At 41.0% G+C, this 22,020-nt stretch overlaps 1 protein-coding gene across 12 annotated transcripts in view; it reads left to right on the top strand.

The window, feature by feature from the left end:
- arvcfb (ARVCF delta catenin family member b) overlaps positions 1 to 22,020 on the top strand; it is a 143,124-nt gene that overhangs the window by 16,674 nt on the left and 104,430 nt on the right. For 9 of the 12 annotated variants that reach the window (XM_049762869.2, XM_049762870.2, XM_049762873.2 and 6 more), the window contains one exon: positions 12,221 to 12,293. The exons of the other annotated variants lie outside the window; for them this stretch is intronic. The gene's annotated coding sequence lies outside the window, so the exon portion shown is untranslated. The remainder of the gene's footprint in view (positions 1 to 12,220; positions 12,294 to 22,020) is intronic. 12 annotated transcript variants of the gene reach the window in all.

Here is a 22,020-nt window from a genome sequence, read left to right as displayed (position 1 = left end):
CTCAAATAGCATCTAAGTAATTTTCTTTCCTGTGGCTCTTAAATCTTTACACCATAGTCATAGTTTGGCTCTGAGCCAAGTCTCGGCTGACAGGTATAGGAGTGTTACGAGAGAGCCTTAGTGGAATTAATTTGGATTATCAACCCTGGCACTGATTGGGAGGCACTTGCATTGTGATCTTAATCTGCGAGAGATTTTTAGCAACCCCCTTCACTAATGTTTTGACCTGCTGTTTTATGTCCTTCAAAACGTATTGGTGAGGAATTGACCTCTTATACCGACCGAAACACTTATTTTATACATCCAAACAAGAATCCGCACATGTGCTTTGGTTAGGGCTTCATCCGGTTCATCCTAGTTCCATCTCCAGCTTTCCTCACGTATGTTATTTCTTACTATTCTGTTATTTCTTCGCAGTATGAATAATCGTCGCTACTTGTCATTCTTTTAGTGGTGTCATGTTTGAGCCGTATGATATCAGCCTACCACTCATTGTGCAAGCATCATGTAACCAGAAGCTATAAATTATTTATGCAAAATCTCGTTTGATCCTTCCAAATTATCTCTGTAAAACGCAAAATGAAAATACACTGCAGGCCCAAATGGTCAACTCTGATTTCATTCCTCAACAACATCCCACCGCATGAACAACTTGCATTCCTCTGACACCCACATTGAGATACGTAAATAGCTCCACAATTAAACCGAGTATAATCTCTACAATTGTCCTTTGGCTGTTATAATTTTTCCTATTTAATGATCAATATATCACCTTAATATTGCATATCACACCATATAGTTTAGAATGGATTAAGTTTGGATTTTGCATTACCGATGGCTTTATTCTACCGGTATTTTACTCAAATTGGGATATATCTGATCTAGCCATTTACACTGCAGTTGCTTTGGGAAATGTCCTATATGCATCATAATTGTTTTGATATTTTGAGCTGATTTTTTTTTCTTTCACGGCCAGGATGCATAAACCACTTGGCAGCAAAACATGCTAATTATGTCATTGAATAAGGTAGTGTCCATAAATATATCCTCCTAGGGGAAACAAAATCTCATTATGTTACATGAGTCAACAAGTTTTTACAATTTTTTTCAAATCAGCAATCAAATCAGAAATCAGAAATGCAAGTTGTGGGGATTCCAAATTTACCTTGGTTTGTAGCACATCAGCTTTTTATAATTACAAATAAAATCTATTTTTGTCAGCAACAGGTTGATTTTATTTTTGATTTAGCTCAAACTCTCATCTGTGATTAAAATTTGTTGTTAACCAGCATAATTAGAGACCCGTACAGTAGTCTTTCTTGTATGGAGTCTAATGAGTGATGTTTCCCACCATGGTTTCATATTTATATTTAAAAAAAAAAAAAAAATCTTTTCTTAATGACCTAAATGCATCACTCTTGACAGTAACACTCCAGTGACAAGCCATTATGCCCCCTTAATGCACTAACCAGCATACAAAATCATTTTCCTGTCAAAGTATGAGTCTGTTCTAGTAACGTGCGGACATGCAAAGATATCACGTATACGATTGAATGTGATAAAGATTAGATGGGTAGCATAAGTTTTGACGGTTTTGGCTATTCAAGTTATATGAAACAATACATACTGGGTCATTGACTTTGACTACAATTTATACTTCTTGGCTGCTGGGAAAGGAAAATTGAGGGTTTAAGGGGAGTATTTTTCAAAATCTTAAAATTAACATTTTCATCTTAAAACTGCCGGATTACTCAATGCTGTTGAGTTTTTCTGAAGGCTGATATGGAGGTAGTAATTTTACGCGAAGGCACATTTCATCTCAGTTCACATTTACTTTGGGGTGGGGGGGGGGCGCATTCTAGCTTTTATATTGAATTTGAAACTGAGACATATTTCTTCCTTCGCCCAGAATGTTTCATTTGTGGACATTCAAGCACTTTAGGCCAGGAGGACACACTCCTCTCCTCCCTACCGCTCAATAATTCGACAGTTCGTCTTTCAGATGAGACTTACAGCTTTGCACCGGAGGCCGCTTTCAGCCAGGAAACTGCCGTCGTCCCTGTGTGCCCTAATCGCCCCTCATGTCAAACAGATTGCCTGCAGTCATGGAAAAGTGATAATGTGGCACAGCACATTACTGTTGCAAGAGCCAACAGCTTTGCTTTGCAGGATTCCACATGAGCAATGTCCTCTGACATTGCTCTGACTTGCTACCCAGTACACATACTCTATACAAGATTTTATAAACCGTACCCAACACACATTCTCATCCATCATTTGCATTTGTGCCTAGATTTGAAAATAAGAAACATTCATGAAGTGCCATGATAATATTACTAGCCTGTCATTTAGATGTGCTCTTAAAGTGATGTAGAAGTGGCTGCTCCTTTCTTCGGCACGCAGTAGTTACATTGGTTTTCAGCCCTCCTCCTCATCCTCATCCTGGTGGGTCTTTGCCATGGATGACATGTCACAGTGAGCAGCAGCCAGTGCAAATCTGACCTCCCTTCTTTGCCTGCTGCTCTTTCATAATGGAGTTTATGCCAACTTCCTGACAATGGGAGAGAAAATTTGCTTCATCTCCTCACTGCTTGATATGCAAATCAGCTTGGGGAGCTTTCTAACCAGTTTGTTTGTATTGGGTCACTGCAGCATGTCTTCTTTTTACTGTCATTCATTAAATTGTTTTAATGATTTCAACACATTAGGAATGCATATTGTGCAGAATCAATATTGTCAGCACTTAATACTCAGATAAAAATGTCATGCATGTTTAGTACCCATTTTTAGATTCTGACAGTTGTAAAGCTTTGCAACATGACACTATCTTGGATTAAAAAATATTTCACCTTTAAAGATTTATATGGTCAAGGAAAATATTACATTAATAGTTTGTTTCCCCTAATCTCATCCCATTTATTTATTGTGTGTCAAAACTCCTCTACCTACTCTTTGCATACTGTATGCCATACAGACAGTTCCATGACATGTTTCCTATCAATGTATATGGCATTTCTGGACTCTAAAAATGACAATAGCCTTTATATTTCCCAAACTTCAGACTTTGATTTTGTTTATATACTGTAAAAAAACATCTCGTTCTCTCGCACTCTTTCTCTCGCGCTCTTTCTCTCGCTCTCTTTCTCTCGCTCTCTTTCTCTATCTATCTATCTATCTATCTATCTATCTATCTATCTATCTATCTATCTATCTATCTATCTATCTATCTATCTATCTATCTATCTATCTATCTATCTATCTATCTATCTATCTATCTATCTATCTATCTATCTATCTATCTATCTATCTATCTATCTATCTATCTATCTATCACACACTATTTTTCTATGGATTAAGTTCACAGCAAGGGGCAATGAGGACAAAGGAAATACTTTTTTTTTTATTCTATATTGACTTTGGCTTGCAATGCGTTGAACACTCTTCATGAAGATGAGGAAGGCTCACTACTGCTGGTGTTGCATTTAAAGTGCAGACAATTATGAGGTTGTCAAGATAAGATGAGTTATTAGTGTGAAAACATCAAAACTGCCGCAAGACATTTGTGTTTTATTTTCTTCAGCCGTGATGCAACAGCACGTACTATATACATATCTGGTGAAAGTGTGTGAGAATGTGTTCATACCCATAGAGGGCAGCTGTGCTCTCCACAACTTAGGCAAAGCACAAGCAAGGGAGGTTTATCGTGTAACTGGCCTCCTGCCCAGACATATTCATGTGTGGTATGTTGTTTATTAGGGGGATTGCGTTTGAGTGTATGCAAGGTAACATGAGAATCCCTCACAACCTTGAGTATCTGCCAGAAGGCAATACAGAAGCTGGCTCAGTTGCTTGCTCATTTTCCTTTCTATTAGAAAGAGAAGCTATTAATTGCTTAATATGCCTTAGGAGAATAAATATGCTGAATTGTAGTCCAGGTAATGATTCTTCCAGCTCTTTGTTTGCAGTGTCACTGATGCACTCTGACTATGTCATCTACCCTGCCACTAAGATCAATTTGTTTTTCAAGCGGTGGAGGCAGGGCAGAGAGAGAGAGAGCAGGAGAGTGGTAGTGAGACGCGACAAGGTCTGTGGAAGTTTCTGACAGGGATGGGCAGACTCTCCATTGCTAAACATAATAGTTAATTGTTAGTTAATTGTTGTTTTTGCTGTAGGAGTTGGTAGTGTCCTTTTTTTTCCTCTTTGCACTGAATGGTCTGCACGTTACCTTTTGTTGCACTGATGACAATAAACCTGAATTGAATAAGTAGAGTATTCACAGACTTCCTTATGCTTAGCTTGCTTCAAGTTAAAGCTCACGACAAAACGTAACCTTGCTCATATGCAACAATGAACAAATTCTATATGGTAAGTTTTTGAATAAAATGACAAAAGAAAGAAAAGTAAACATGGTTGGTCAACATTGATGCTATGTAGATCCATAGCTGCTACTACTAACAACTTCACCCGAATAATTACAACTGTTATCTGCTGCTTCTGAAAATGGATTGTGCTTGTCTGTTACCATTAATTTACTGCAGATCATAAAACGTGTGCTCTGCATTTCATCCCTTTCTACTGCAGTAAATGGAGTCAGTTACCCGAGGGGCAGGTCTTAGTAACTGTACTCTACATTACACATGGCGGTTTTTTTTTCTGAAAATGATTCACCCTTAAAGTTTTTTTTTTCCCCAACATCATCTAAGGAAGGAGGACTACATACATATGAATGAGGCGTCGGTGTACTAATTAATGCTCAATTTATGGCACAAATAAAGCTCATGCTGTAATTACAGATCTTAGTCAAGAGTCCATGATATGTAAATGCATGTCACTACATGATTAAATTGAAATAAAATGGAAAATTTGTAGCTTACAAATAATGTTTAGATTTTACAAGCTATTGCAATGTAAACTTATGATAATATTGTAGCTTACAGTTTGTGCTCGCTGGGTTCCTGACCGCCCATAAAATTCTTTTTCTAACCACTTTTTCATCTACTCGTGCATGTACGACAAGTAAATTTGTTGATTTATTATTATTGTTTTTTTTTTTTTTTTTTACTACATTATTCTTGTTTTTTTATTTTTGTTGTTAAATTGGAAGTGTGTATTGGAGGTAGGAGGACTGGTTTGTCTCCAAGTGCTCATCTTAAATTAGAACATTGGATTTGCATGTCTTGACCTAATGCAGAGGTGCAACACAGAACTGGAGCTTTATGGGAAAATTGAGCCAGAGCACATGAAAAAGCAAGAATTGGCTCTGGAACTAGTCTGTCCCTCTGAGTGGGCCGTGAGGGACCAGGGACTGTTGGTGTAAGCAGCCTTGGAAAGGTGACATTGAGGGGGCGCACTATTGGCTGAAACACTTGACTGACTGTGGGTAGATGCGCTGGGACGGTAACTGATTGTATGCAACAAGACTGAAGGCTCGGAGGCTGGAGCATGGCTGACTTTATGCAAGTGTACTGCCAGGCTTGCTTATTCAACAGGGAGGTATGCTGCAGGGAGCTTGTGATATTTCCCATTTTATCTGAAGTCCACATTGCTTGTTTGTTTTTGTTGAGGACAGTTGCACCTTGCGAAAATTCCTTCAACTCAGTCACACAAAGCCCAGGGATTAAATAAATATTTTTTGCTCACCAGTCCAATCACCCTCGTCATGTTGCCATTCACGAGGGGTGCATTTTGTTTGGTCTGATCCTTTTTGTCACAGGGTGGGGTAACATGGAAGTAAATAAATGGAAGAAAATAAAGCATCTTAAATATAAAAACCCAAACAAAGTACTTAAACCCAAGCAAAGTGCTGAAACCAACAGTCCAGTGCACACGCTTGCTCTGTAAACATATTGCCTGTTCAAGACAAAATAAATTATTAATTTCAATCAATATTTTTTTACAGTTCTTAATATGAGTTTGCTATTTGATTTAATGTCGTATCTTGCTTTTGATTGATGACTAGTCCAAAGTGTTTGGTTTAAGTCTTCTGTGATCTTAATGATAACTGGTATCAGAAATGGATTATTTAATTTCATCCAACCTCTTGATACCATGCTGCATTACAGCTCTAATACTCCATTAGAAGGCAGACTATTACAGGGTCTACTTTGTCCCCCACTTCTAAGTAAGTGCCCTTATAAAGAAGAGCAGTGACCTGAAAAAAAAAAAAATGCATTAGCAATTGGTTGAGCATGGCTGAGTGTTTGTCGTGTAAATGTTGTTGTCCTTGCTTATTGAATTTTTTTTTACAAAGTAGCTAGATCATACCGTAGTGTCTGGGCTGATATAATGATAACCACACATAACAGCTGGCGGTCTAAAGTTTAAAAAAAATATATATCATTATGAAATCCCAAGTCTGCCTCTCGGGGTGTCCAAATACCTTCTCGCCACTCACAACAAGCTTGTGGTCTTGCACAGTGGGCTACAAATTGCACTAAAACATTTTCTCAACTTGTATGAAGACTTGCAAGTCCCTAAAAGCAGTTTGTATTGTGGTATTTTTTTTTCCCTTTTCTCGCTCACCACAGTGTCAATTGTGAAAGCCACAGTGTTCGCAATTATCTTTAGACTGGCTGACCACCCCCATAGTTCATGCTCTAAATTCCTCACTGTATTGTTTTGCGTGGTTTAATTTAATTTGTACACTTATTCAAACAAACAGCATCATTCATTGCTTCTTCATACAACTTACCAGCAGTATAATATCAAATGTATATCAGAGGTCACAAACTTGCGATCCAGTGGCCGTTTGCGACTCGCAGGACGTTTTGGCCCCATCCTGTCTTTATTGGGCTTACGGGGGTAAGCAGTGTGGTTGATCTCCTATGGTCTACCATTGCTCAGGCTCCTGACATATTCAGAGCGTACGTAATTCTAACGTGACACCAAGTGGAAGAAAATATATATCTTCTTACCCAGTCCCACTCATGTTTTGGTGCACAAGAAATCAGATATCATTACTCAAATAGAGAAGCTGAGGAGTATGCAAAGAACTAGGGAAATGAGAGAGAGAATCGGGACATCAATCTTGTTCATGTTCTGAATTGTTGTTGAAGATTGTGAAGCTTGTATTATTGTACTTTTTTTTATTTTAACGAATAGTTGAACCTGCAATTTATGTATTAGCATATGTAAACAACTCAGAACAGCTCACATCAGACCAGAGATCTTCAGTCGGAATGATTTTGATCAGAATGACAAAAAAATGTAAACTCTGCTATTGATTTCATGGCGTATGTGTGTGCGTGAATGTGTTTGTAAAGAGTCCAGGACAATGCGCAGGATTTTTGTTTTGCAGTTTCGAGTGTTGGTGTGGGCTAGATTCCCGCAGCATTTAGTCCATCTGAATGGCTTTTTAGTGAATGCTGCTTCATTCCAGTTTTTATAGTAGTGTTGAATCAGCTTTTCCATGTCTCTAATTGTTCCCCCTCCTTTCATTGTAGGCAGCACACTTGGCATGTTTTGTATGACATACTTGTTGTGCCAGACCAGAGAGTGCTATGAATCTTTTATGTTTTTTTTTTTTTTCTCCAACTCCTCTGACTGAATAAGACCTAATGGGAAGTTATCATGTTATGGCATAACTCATCAGGTGAAATGAAACCCTCAAATTGACATTTTGTTTGTATGAAAAAAGAGATACTAGGTGGCAATTGTGTATTTACTTGAAGTGTTGATGCTTATTTCTCAAAATAATTGCAATTTAAATCATTGAGGTGAGAAGACTGCCGATTAGTAAAGCACTAACATTTACAGCTCAAAGTATGACTAAGTAAAAATCTTCTGCTACAAGATAAATCAGGGGACAACAGTTTGGAAATTAAAAAAAAACTCACCTACGCCTAAGATATTTCCTCCACATAAGACACTCGCAGCTAAAAAATTCATGAATGAAAAACCATGGAATTTTATGCGGCACACCTTTTAGCCCCTTTAATCGCTTTTTGCTTTGTGTCTTGATTGAATTGTTTTAGAAAAAAAAATTCAACAATAGATTTTGGTTGCGGTGACCTGGTGTTAATAATATTCATCCAAACAGAAGCCCGCTATCTGCTTTGAATGGCAGATGAGGTAACAGGATGTATTATGGGTTTCTACTGCTCTCCAGATGGTGTAGTACTCCCGTTGTGACTGAAATCCAGTAAGACACCCCCATCCCCCACAACAACATAAGCACACACTCCCCCTTCTATCACTTGATCCCATTTGCTGTGACCTCTGGGGATCACTGATCAACCTTCAGGAAGGTCACTGGGCAAGTTACTCTTTAGCGGTAAAGATCTGCAAGCCTATAGCTCTTGATTGCAAATGGCCCGCTTTTAATTTACATCGAGCAAGACTGCACAATTTTGAAATTCAAAGTGCAGCATTTATTAGAATTCATGCACTACAAGATGTTATTTTCATTTCCGTCTGCAACATATGACACATTAAATGGCATATATTTTTAGGAAACGAGAATTTTGGTGCACACTCTGCCTCTGGGAACACTCCCAGGGTAGGATTGCACAGCGTACAATCGGAGAATAACAGTAGTACACAATTTCCAAACAAGGCCTATTTTATAAACCAATCAGCAATTTCTGCTTGAACTGCTTCCATCTGTGCTGCTTGGTGCTCTGGGCACTCCATATCCCCAGTTGAAGTGGCCAGAGTGTCCTCCTGTACTCTTATTTTGTGGCACTCTGGAAAAACCAAACAGCACATTTGAACAACACTTTGAGTTTCAGAACTGTTAGAGTGGAGCTCAGAAAGTGTTTTTGAGGAGTAACACCCTTGTAGCAATGCAGCAGCCAATCAAATTGCATCGGGGCAGCATTACCATCATTAGCCACCTCGTACGTTTTTATACCCTCATCACGGACTCTCTGCTGCATAAAGTATGACTCGGAATTATAACTTGCTGTCTTGTGTCATTTCAAATCCTTCGGGGTGGTATTTAGAATCAAATAGGTAAGAATTGTGTCCGTGCCCCATGACTGAAGAAAATGTAATTAATGCATGAGCTCATTTATGTATGATTGTCATCAGGAAGATAATAATAATAATACAATTAACATTCATGCACAGCTCTGTCATTATTGGATATGAATAACGAAATCAGTCCATGTGCATCATAAAAGTCTTATTTAATAACTTGATAATTTATTTAAGAGAGTGATGATTAGATCAGTGATTTTTTTAGCCCTGACCTTTGTGGAGCCAAGACATCTGTTTGTGCCCAAAAGTAAGAAAACCACCAGACAAAATTATCTTAAAAAGTATCTGGACTGAAGTCGTGATCTTCTCCCAATTTAATCATAAACGTACTAACTCTGTGTTCAAATCTGGGCAGGTACTGTTGAGCACAAAGGTGATATTTTTGCAAGATGGTATTATATGCATATTGCTGCATGAATGACAAAGGTTCATTCTACATTTTGACATGCAGTTGGAAAGTGTTTATTTGTTATGCCTCTCACTATAGAATGTATAAAATAAAAAATAACATGCTGTCTCACTATATGCCACTGGGATGGTTAAATTAATAAAAAAAATAACAGTAAAGTAATTATGATTAATGCCGTGAATATACACTTTTACTTTTTGCCTAACGATACAAGACATGATTGGTATATCAAACCAAAATCCATGAGTATCTAAAATAATATGCCAATACAAATTTTATTTGTCTCTTAAATAATTTGAATACAAACTATTAATATGTTGGCATATATCACTGCAAAGTCATACGAGTGACCACGTGCCACTAAGACGCTACAACAGAAGTCACTCTAATGTCATCCTGATGATGGTGCTCAAGGAGAATTCTTAATTATGTAGTCTGCCTGAACCATTCAAACTCTCATGACTGTTTGTATAATAGTTAAAGATATCTCAGTCTGGCTGTCCATTCCCTCAAATGATCTTGAGACGATAAAACACAGCATTCTGCCCTGTCTGTCTGCCATAGCCATCATTACCTGCGTTCCTATGGAAACAGAATATCCTTTGGTGAAAAAAAAACAGTGTTTACCTTTTTGCTTTGCTCATGGTTTTTCATACATATCCTGCACTCAATGATTCATCATAACACCTTTGAAAAGTTGATAAATACTTGATCTAAACCTGAACACGAAAAAGAGGAACGGTTTCTTCGCACACAATACAAAACTGCAGAGAGGTAACTTTAGTTCAGTCACACTTAAACTGTGGAATAATTGTTTAACAAAAAAAATAAAATAGTGACAACAACATAATAGTCTTTCCAGGGATATGGTATGTCCTTGTACAGCATCATTGCTTGCAAGGCCACCATTATCCAACTGTGCAGCCCGCCTGCCCTCCCCAACTCCCATTTTTACCAAAGTAATGTTTGCAGACCTGGGCTCAACTCCAGCAGTCCTAATTTGATAGGCTTATTTTTATACACTCACGAAGTGGCAATTTGGTGGTTGCAATCGCAAATAGTCCTCCATGTATAAAATAATGAGTGTACTTTCTGCCCATTTTTTTTTTCCTGTTCCAGCAGCTCTAAACCAGGAGCATATAATTTACCGAAAATGTAAGCATGTTGTAGTAGCGCAACACATTATAATGTATATATAGTAGGTATATATACATTAAGCAGCAGAATGACCAGTGTACTCAACCAAAGAAAATTGGAGTTCATGTCTCTCAGTTTCTTCAATAGAAGTCATACATTTCCTGTGTGTCCATTCCTGGCTATTGTTTTCAACTTTGTCACATGATCTGTGATGTTGAGTAATGTGTCAAGGGTTGCCTGGATTTTTCTGCCTGGTCAGCTCCAAGGTGCCCACTAGACTATGACAAAGACTTTGGCATAGGGGTCTAAGATTTGTGTGAGTGTTTAAAGTAGCGGGGTCTTTAGTGTTCATGGGAAATCAAGCGCTCGGTAGGCTAAACAGGCTTTGGACCAGGCATGGGGAACTGTTTGTATGCACTCGGTGTAGGTCATTCCATGTGTAAGTCAGGTCCAAGTTCAGTTGATTCAATGATTCACAGACAATCAGAGTCAAATCACAGACAGCGGGAGATGGAAAAGCTTGGCAATTTTAGCAGCCGCCGCAGGATTTGGCTTGTCTGTGTGGAAGTCAGTTGGTCAGACAAGGCGGTGTTGCATGGTGACAGCTTGATGCTAAAACTTCACCAATCTCGCTGCTCTTGTGGATAGCTCATCCCTAATCAGGACCATCATTCATCAGGTTCTGGCGTATTAAGCAGAGGGGCAAATTGGTTTTCAATCGATCATATTCCGAGTACAGCCACTTTGTATACTTGGCTCCCATACATTCGATTAATGGGAAGGGGCGTTGTCTGTTCTTTGTGTGCCTGAGGGAGTCAGTTAAAAACTCCATCAAGTGCCTTTCTTGTTTATGAAGAGTCAAAAAGATACGGTTGAACTTGAATGCATTTAAATCCAAGGTATAACACCTTGAACACCAAAAAAATACCTTTTTTTCCAGTGCAAAAATATGTCCGATATGCATATTGTGGAAACGACATTTGCCTCTCTGGCATCACTTGTTTCGTAAAACAACTAAAAACTCATGCTGTCAAATAAACATGATGCAGAGTGAGAAACGCTTGGCATTTTTCACTTGCAGCCTCCCAAGTGATCTAAACTTTCTTCATTTTTTTATAAGACATGACAACTTTCTGTCACTTAGTTTTCTTCTTTCTCGCCGGTGTGGTATACATCCGAAGGACACATTTTGTATATTTGAGATGAGTTTGAGATGTATCCAAACTTTCTCTGCTTTAAACCGACAACACTGTTTGTAGTGGTGTAGAACTGCACTGCATCATAAATGGCTTCCATTGGACACGTTGTGCATTAGTTTCTATTATTTGCTAATAAACGTAAATCAATTGATGAATGCTGGTTGAGCAGTGGCGGCTCACCAAGAGGGGTCAAAAGCTGTGCGGTGTACAGCAGAGTTTGAGTCTTCACACTTCCTCAACACAGTTCTGACAGCGCAGACCTACTTTTATGTAACTCTTGGTCAATGTTATTCATAATTCATTGGGTGGTGTTTCAAGTTACAAGAGACTGGTTCTCAAAAATGTCCGATTCAAAATACTGCTGTTTTCTAAAATAGATTTATAGCCTGAAACTTGAAATCAGACAAAGGTCTGCACTGAGGTTATTATCTTGAGTGCATTGATAAAGTGCTTATCTTCTTTGAAGGCAGACTTATGTTAAATCTCTGTCTGGCAGGTGGAGAGCGATCCTGGTCTGATGAATGTCCTCCTGCTCTGATATTTGTATGTGCCTTTCTCCTCAGCCTAAGGTGAGAGTCCTCTCTCTAGTCAAACATGTGTTTTGATTTACCACATTTTATACTGAAATATATCATAATAATAATAATAATTACACATCAACATTTATAAATGACTCCATGAGAGGTTAGATGTAAATTTCACTCAATAGAGCTGAGATGACAACGAAATCTGAAGTGTTGATAAAATGTTGTCACATCATCAAACAGCCATCATAACTCTGATGGATCGAGAGGTCCATTGATGCAATAGTGACTGTTTTTTATGATTGATGTCAAATTACTTCAATCTATTTCTACCCCTATTAAGTTAATGGTTTTGAATGAGCTGGAGCTGAATTTTGGGCGAGAGGTCATGTACACCCGAGACTTGATTCCAGTCAATTAGGGGGCACATAAAGAGAATCATTGTCTCTTACACTCTCAAGTCAAATCATATATGAAATTAAATACAAATATCCAGTTGAAATTAGGGTTATTGCCTTGAATCTCTAAACGCTGTTGCTTTTCTACCCAAAGTGTTTGTCCTTTGAAAATATTGTCTGGTTACCACCGACTACTGTTTTGGTCACCCGGGTGCTAGAAGCTGAAGTTCAACTTATTCGTGGTAGCTTGACTAATGGTCTGCCTCCTCTTTAGTGGCTTGGACAAGAGGACCCTCTGTAGTTATTTTACACACAAAAAAAAACACAGACTTGCTAAAGTTTGTTGTCCCTTTTTGCTTTGGAGAATAATCTTGTTTGTAGCGGCTAAAACGAATTGTACTTAAATAGTTTGGCAGTTGATTAATTGGATCCCAACTTCAGGTCATGACTTGTTTCCTTTGTGCTCTTCTGGGAATGAACTACTTTGTTGGCTCTTGGTGGAGGAGTGCTATATCACCGGATATGCTTCTGTGCAGCTCAATGAAGTGGCCTGGCCTTGGCCTTGGAGAAGATAATCACCAAGGTTTGGCATGAGGGGGAAATTATAAATCTTGCAACATGTTATTGTGAGGAGAACCTGACTCAGACACTATCTGTAGAGATCACTTTATCTCCAACACTTCTCATAAGCGGTGAATCTTCCTCAGTTGGTTCCTTGTCTACTATTCTGCTAAAAAAGCAGAATTGTGAGGATTTTTAATTATTTTTTTCTGTATTGAGCTGCTTCATTACTTGAAGTCATGCAGTCCTTTCTTTTGTGTTTCATCAAGGTGAGAATAAGTGGCCAAATTTACTGACAGCAAATTGGCTTTAAGAGAGGTCAAACCACACTTTGAAAAGCTCCTTGAATGCCCTATAATTCTAGTAGGAATCATTTAGCGCATCAGACACCTGTCGTCCTTGTGTTGGATTACTCCCTCCATGGGAGATTGAACTTCCTCCCACAGGTCATAAACATGCAAGTTGGGTTAATTGGACACTCCAAATAATTCATTTTTCCACATTTAATAGAACAGAATTCGTGATCTGCATTTATGCTGTTTGTGTGTTGCCATCAATGTCACTTTTATATTATAATACCGTGTTATCGAATGGAATCTGAAAGACTGTTTTATAATTTTCTTTAAATCCTAGTGAGTGATAAATGTTTGTCATCAAGGTGAAGTGCACTGAAGAGAGGAGCTATCCATCCAAGAGCCTCTCCTCCTCTCTAACCAAGGTCATTTGAACTTTAAATCCTCGCCTTTCCAAAATGTCCCCGGTTTAATTAACTCTCTTGAGCTGCACGATGAAAAGCCATTTTAATAGTATTGGAATGCATATTAATCTACTGGCAAGGGGCCAATTATGGTTGACAGTCAATGTGTGTGCAGGCAATGCGTGGACTAATATGACCTACCCAAGCTCGATTTATTTATTTATCCATCCATCCATCCATCCATCCATCCATCCATCCATCCATCCATCCATCCATCCATCCATCCATCCATCCATCCATCCATCCATCCATCCATCCATCCATCCATCCATCCATCCATCCATCCATCTTCTTCCGCTTATCCGGGGTCGGGTCGCGGGGCAGCAGCTTTAGGAGGGACTCCCAGACTTCCCTCTCCCCAGCCACTTCATCCAGCTCATCCCGGGGGATCCCAAGGCGTTCCCAGGCCAGCTGAGAGACATAGTCTCTCCAGCGTGTCCTGGGTCGTCCCCGGGGTCTCCTACCGGTGGGACATGCCCGGAACACCTCCCCAGGAAGGCGTCCAGGAGGCATCCTGATAAGATGCCCGAGCCACCTCATCTGGCTCCTCTCAACGTGGAGGAGTAGCGACTCTACTCCGAGTCTCTCCCGGATTACCGAGCTTCTCACCCTATCTCTAAGGGAGAGCCCGGACATCCTGCGGAGAAAACTCATTTCGGCCGCTTGTATCCAGGATCTCGTTCTTTCGGTCACGACCCATAACTCGTGACCATAGGTGAGGGTAGGAGCGTAAATTGACCGGTAAATTGAGAGCTTTGCCTTTTGGGTCAGCTCTCTCTTCACTACAACGGACTGGTACAGGGTCCGCATTACTGCCGACGCTGCACTGATCCGCCTGTCGATCTCGCGCTCCATCCTCCACTCACTCGTGAACAAGACTCCAAGATACTTGAACGCCTCCACTTGGGGCAGGATCTCTTCCCCGATTCGGAGAGGGCATTCCACCCTTTTCCGATTGAGGACCATGAACTCGGATTTGGAGGTGCTGACCCTCATCCCGACCGCTTCACACTCGGCTGCGAACCGTTCTAGCAAGAGCTGGAGATCATGGCCTTAAGAAGCCAACAGCACCACGTCATCTGCAAAAAGCAGAGACGCGATGCTGAGGTCCCCAAAATGGACCCCCTCAACGCCTCGGCTGCGCCTAGAAATTCTGTCCATAAAAATTATGAACAGAATCGGTGACAAAGGGCAGCCTTGGTGGAGTCCAACCCTCACTGGGAACGAATCTGACTTACTGCCGGAAATGCGGACCAGACTCTGGCATCGGTGATACAGGGACCGAACCGCCCTTATCAGTTGGCTCGGCACCCCGTACTCCCGAAGCACCCTCCACAGAACCTCCCGAGGGACACGGTCAAACGCCTTCTCCAAGTCCACAAAACACATGTGGAGTGGTTGGGCGAACTCCCATGCACCCTCGAGGATCCTGCCGAGGGTGTAGAGCTGGTCCACTGTTCCACGGCCAGGACGAAAGCCACACTGCTCCTCCTGAATCCGAGGTTCGACCTCCCGACGGACCCTCCTCTACAGCACCCCTGAATAGACCTTACCGGGGAGGCTGAGGAGTGTGATTCCCCTGTAATTGGAACACACGCTCCGTTCCCCCTTCTTAAAGAGGGGAACCACCACCCCAGTCTGCCAATCCAGAGGCACTGTCCCTGATGACCACGCAATGTTGTAGAGGCGTGTCAGCCATGACAGCCCCACAACATCCAGAGCCTTTAAGAACTCCGGGCGGATCTCATCCACCCCCGGGGCCTTGCCACCGAGGAGTTTTTTAATTACCTCAGTGACTTCGACCCCATAGATTGGAGAATCCGCCTCAGAGTCTCCAGGCCCTGCTTCCTCAATGGAAGGCGTGTAGGTGGAATTGAGGAGGTCTTCGAAGTATTCTCCCCACCGACTCACGACGTCCCGAGTCGAGGTCAGCAGCACGCCATCCCCACTGTAAACAGTGATGACGTTGCAGTACTTCCCCCTCCTGTGACGCCGGATGGTGGACCAGAATTTCCTCGAAGCCGTCCGGAAGTCATTCTCCATGGCCTCACCAAACTCCTCCCACGCCCGGGTTTTTGCCTCAGCAACCGCCGAAGCCGCGTTTCGCTTGGCCATCCGGTACCTGTCAGCTGCCTCCGGAGTCCCGCAGGCCAAAACGGCCCGATAGGACTCCTTCTTCAGCTTGACGGCATCCCTTACCGCCGGTATCCACCATCGGGTTCGGGGATTGCTGCCACGACAGGCACCAACGACCTTACGGCCACAGCTCCGGTTGGCCGCCTCAACAATGGAGGCGCGGAACATGGTCCATTCAGACTCAATGTCCCCCGCCTCCCCCGGGACGTGGGAAAAGCTCTGCCGGAGGTGGGAGTTGAAGCTCTTCCTGACAGGAGATTCTGCCAGACGTTCCCAGCAGACCCTCACAGAGCGTTTGGGTCTGCCAGGTCGGACCGGCATCTTCCCCCACCATCGGAGCCAACCCACCACCAGGTGGTGATCAGTTGACAGCTCCGCCCCTCTCTTCACCCGAGTGTCCAAAACATGCGGCTGCAAATCTGATGACACGACTACAAAGTCGATCATCGAACTGCGGCCTAGGGTGTCCTGGTGCCAAGTGCACACATGGACACCCTTATGTTTGAACATGGTGTTCATTATTGAAAATCCGTGTCGAGCACAGAAGTCCAATAATAGAACACCACTCGGGTTCAGATCGGGGGGGGCCGTTCCTCCCAATCACGCCCTTCCAGGTCTCACTGTCATTGCCCACGTGAGCATTGAAGTCACCCAGTAGAACGATGGACTCCCCAGAAGGAGCGCTCTCCAGCATTTCCTCTGGTGACCCCAAGAAGGGTGGGTACTCTGAGCTGCCGTTTGGTGCATAGACACAAACAACAGTCAGGACCCGTCCCCCCACCCGAAGGCGGAGGGAGGCTACCCTTTCGTTCACCGGGGTGAACCCCAATGTGCAGGCGCGCAGCCGGGGGGCAATAAGTATACCCACACCTGCTCGACGCCTCTCACCGTGGGCAACTCCAGAGTGGAAGAGAGTCCAGCCCCTCTCGAGAGGGCTTGTACCAGAACCCAAACTGTGCGTGGAGGCTAGTCCGACTATATCTAGTCGGAATTTTTCTGCCTCGCACACCAGCTCGGGCTCCTTTCCAGCCAGAGAGGTGACATTCCGTGTCCCAAGAGCCAGCTTCTGTAGCTGGGGATCAGACCGCCAAGGTCCCAGCCTTTGGCCACCGCCCAGCTCACATTGCACTCGACCCCTTTGGCCCCTCCCACAGGTGGTGAGCCCATGGGAAGGGGCACCCACGTTTCCTTTTCGGGCTGTGCCCGGCCGGGCCCCATGGGCGAAGGCCCGGCCACCAGTCACTCGCCTTCGAGCCCCGCCTCCAGGCCTGGCTCCAGAGGGAGGCCCCGGTTACCAGCGTCCGGGCGAGGGAAAACGAAGTCCATTTATTTTAATCATCATAAGGGGCTTCTGTGTTTATTTATTTATTTATTTATTTAAACTCTCATAGGCTTACTTACCAGAAATTCTCTTACTTTTTGTGCTTTGTCATAATAATTCCTATGTCATTATGACATCACAAATTGTCAGTTTTTACATGAAATTCATCACATGACTTGCTTCTTGACAAGTTTGTTGATATGTGCCCAATATACCTAATCAGTTTGGATAAACAGCAATAGGAAAATATGCTTGTGAAATCAGAATAATGACTTGGCCCATTTAAAGTATGTACCATACAGGACAGGAAGGCCATTAAAACGGCACATCTTATCTGTGGCGTGGCCTTCACAACACTTTACCACATATGACAGCCATATCGCAAAGAGAGTACACAAACTTATCTGAGACAGCACAGATGCACAACACACACTTATCAAATTATTTTATCTCAAAAGTGCAACAGGAGGGTCGCAGCCAGACAGACTAAAAAAAAAAAAAAAAACAGCTTCGACTCAAGCCATCAGACTACTGAACAAACAACATCAAATTCTGTCAACCAGACTCTGCAATTATTTTTTTTTCTGCTCACCTAAATGTTTTCGCTGTGAAATACCAATGCAACACATTTTTTTAAATACATTTTTGAATATCCTTGAAAGTGTAATTGAAGGGAGAGTAGCTAAATAAGAATTTAATGACTCTGTACTAGTGCAACCATGATGTTTTTACACTGCACACCAAATAAACACCTTGATTGCTTTCATGTTATATCAATAAATGTATGCATATGTTTGATTAATTAAGTTAAGGGTTTGTGTTAATAAAAAAATGTGTGCTGTGATTGGCAATCGACCAATTCAGGGCCTCAGCACGAGTGAGGATAAACGATTTAAAGGATGAATGGATGGATGGACGTGTGGCTGGATGGACGGACGGACGGACGGACGGACGGACGGACGGACGGACGGACGGATGGATGGATGGATGGAAACTTGCATGAAATGGTTGTCTTTATTCATGTGTTTTTATATAGTTGTGACAAGTCCTCAAGTGCAAAACATTCCCAATGGTTATTTGGTGCGATAAATTGCTTGCATGCTACAAGCTACTGGCCCCTGCTGCACACATGAAATGCGATACAGTACATTATCTGAATTACAAATGACTTCTTGTTTATTATTGAAGGTAGAGTTTTCTTTTAAATGGACTGAATCTTGTGGCAAATTTGACTAATAACTCTCTCAAAATTATGAATGAGCCCTTCTTTGCAATAATGCCCATCAATAGCATACTTTTCTAAATGTACCAGCATTTGTTTCTTTATTCCGAAATTTAAAATAATACATTATTATAAAGAACATTTCTAAAAGGAGTCTCCTCTGCATTGAGTGTTAGAAAGCAGCAAATGGCTTTTAATTTGGCATCTCAGCCATCAGTCATGCGAGCTTTCTTTCATTACAAGTGTGATCAATGACCGCAAAGCTCGCTTTTCTCATCAAAAGAGGCTCCCTTAAAAGACAAAACTATAAATTTTACAGACCAAATTTTTCCTCTTCATCCATTCCCTTTTTACCTGAATGACAGGCCATCATATCACCTTTGAATTGCTTTTCTGTCATTCCCTCAAATATTGCTTAATATGTATTTGGACTCCTTCAATGTCAGAACGTGCTGGGACACCATATTAATATGCCGGCAAAAAGGGCTTTGCTCTGCGCATTTTTACACCAAGCAGAGCAGCTTCCCTTTGGACAGATGCAGCATCTTCAATTGTAAAAAAAAAAAAAAAAAAAAGGGGGGGGCCAAATAAGTTTGCTGTCATGCAGTCACCTCCACTCCAGTCTAATTTGCAGTCCTTTTAAGGAGTTAGATTATAGTGCCGAAGGCTTCGAGTTCATCTCGTCTAATTTACGACTATAATGAGTCTAACCACACCACAAACCCCAAGTGTTTGAAGGGGCTTAAAGGAATTTAGACAAACGTATGCATTACTGAGTCAATATCATTTTGCGGTACTTGGTGGTTGAATGGTTTAAAGCTGGTACTGGTTTTGCTGCTTTTTGCTCGAGAGCAGACCTGGGCAAATTACGGCCAGCGGGCCACATTGTTTGATTTTTAAATTTGGCATGATAACTATTCACAAATTATAATTCAGGAGATCTTCTCTTCTTTTTTCTCTTTATTGCATTGCTTGAAGACAAGAAAATACAGTTTGCTGCTTTATTGAAAGTGAATTTAAGGTATAAAAACAGTCGATTATATGAAAATGAAACCACTTCATTTGTTATGTTGTAATATTCTTATTATTTGATAAAAATTCTTGCTTCAGGTTGCTGGGATGAGTCTTCGGGGAAAAAAGATCCATAAAATTAGCAAGTTGCTGCTAAAATGAAGTCATTCATTTCATGCCTCAATATTTGAGTTTTTACGTCCTGTTGGTATATTAGGAAGTTGGTCAACACCTTCTGAACTGCTCTTGAAATTTGAACATTACAGTGATAATGTGATGGTGGTTAAAAACTTAATTTTAAGAATTTAACCAGTTTTACTCTATAATGCCCCTTAACTATTGTTGTAATGTATTGTGCTAGTTGTGCCCTCCACATTTCTCTGCCTTACAAGCGAATTGCTGATGTACTACAACATTTTCTACATAGCACATCCTCAGTTAATTATAATGGGTGCATTATACAGTAAATATATAAGTTCACATGATGTTTTGGAAGAAGCTTGATAGTGCTGTTGGAGTGCATTGGGATATGAGTCTGTGAGGCAGTTGAGTGTTCCCGTAGACAGGGAGCAGCCAGCGTGACTAATCTGGGAATCTCCTCTGTGGCGAGCACGGGTGGCCGTCCTTCACGCCTCGCTGATAGAAACCCGTGCCCCCCATCACAAAACACCGACGCACGCAACAAAACAAACTGATCAATAACTAGTTTTGAAATTAGAGACTAGTAAAAACTGTTCAAATATTTAAAAAAAATGAATGGTCATAAAAATTGCAAACAATATCTACATTTTTTAAAAGTTAAGGCAATTTGTAATTTTAGTAATGACACAAAGTCGATGGAAAATTTGTCTTCGCGGGCCACTTAAAATGATGGGACAGGCCGCATCTAAAATGATGGGACAGGCCGCATCTGACCCCCCCGGGCCTTGGGTTTGACCCACATGCTTTATATAATTCTTTGCTTTGCATATTGTGTTACAGCTAAAAGTTCTTTAGGGTCCAGACACTTCGCTATGGGGGTATTTTAATAGTAGTGTTAGGTTGCATTTTACTATACCAGAGAAATTAACAAAATTCAAGAGTGAAACCTGACTTTTTGTATTCCCAAGAAGACAAATTGGGAATATATGGCGACTTTGTGAAAACAGGATTGCTTTGTTTATGCTGCAATGAGGTAACTTGAGGAAAGCGCCTTCATGTGTTTGCCTCCCAGCTTGCTGGAGCTCTGTTGTGTTTTCCACCACAGTGGGACAAATGAGGAATTTGTAGGTCAGGTGACAGGGAAAGTCAATCCATGATGCAGTCTTCTATTAAATAATTTTTGAGAAATGGCAGATACAAAACAGATGTGACAAGAAATGCAAGATAAGTATACTATTGGTCACTATAGCCACTATCCTTAAAATACACATTTAAGCCTGCAAAGTTTAATTCAAGAATTTTGTATGCAAAATATTAAATGACATTTTTTTTCCAAAACACCGTAGACTTTCTGAAAAGGACTCTTTAAATTATATACACAGTATATAAAAAAAACTACAGATAAACTTACATTAAACATGATAAAATATAGCTTGAATGATTTTCAGAACAGAACATAATTGTAGTCAAAACTACAGCCGGGAAGACAATTTACATATGAACAGAATATAATGTCCAACTTTACAACACATAATTAATACCATCACTAAGTTTAGTGAATTATAATAATTCTAACATATTCACTTATGCTAAAATTCAATAAAAATAAACAATGCAATTTAACAACAGTCCCATAAATTTCTCCTTCAGGATGAATTTAATGTTCAGGTTTGATTTCTGATGGCTTTGAGAGGGATGATCATTTATTTTAACGGTTGTATTTCGGGCTATTAATTTGTACTGCTGAGGTCCATAGGAGAGAAGTGGTCCTTCATCAGGATACTACCAAGAACTATCTCATCTTTGTGATTTACAGAACTTTTAGCACCTTGGATCCATTTGGCCACTTTTCTTAAGATGCCAGGAGATCAAAGTAGCAATCGCCATAGACTAGGAAAGGCGGGAGAGATTATTCACCAAATAAATTGTACTGAGCCAGGTACACAAAATGATTGTTAAGCTGTTGGTCACCCAGTCCAAATAAGCATTCTAAGTTAAAGCCAAGTAGAATAATAAGACGTGCGACGCGACATGTATTAGAATAGAAGCCTTAGTGAATAGTTTTTGTTTCCTTTCCAATCTCCTTTTTGGCAGACTTGGTAATGCGCAGCTCTGCCTCAAAGAAAGTCAAGTGACAAACCTCTTATTTCCCAAATGATTCACTGTGATTCATCTGTGTTTATGTTTGCATGAGAGACAGGAAGGAAGGAAGGAAGGAAGGGGAG

Source organism: Syngnathus scovelli, chromosome 3 (genome assembly GCF_024217435.2).
Source record: "Syngnathus scovelli strain Florida chromosome 3, RoL_Ssco_1.2, whole genome shotgun sequence".
In the NCBI taxonomy this organism is placed as follows: Eukaryota; Metazoa; Chordata; class Actinopteri; order Syngnathiformes; family Syngnathidae; genus Syngnathus; species Syngnathus scovelli.
This window is presented reverse-complemented; position numbering and strand designations above follow the sequence as displayed.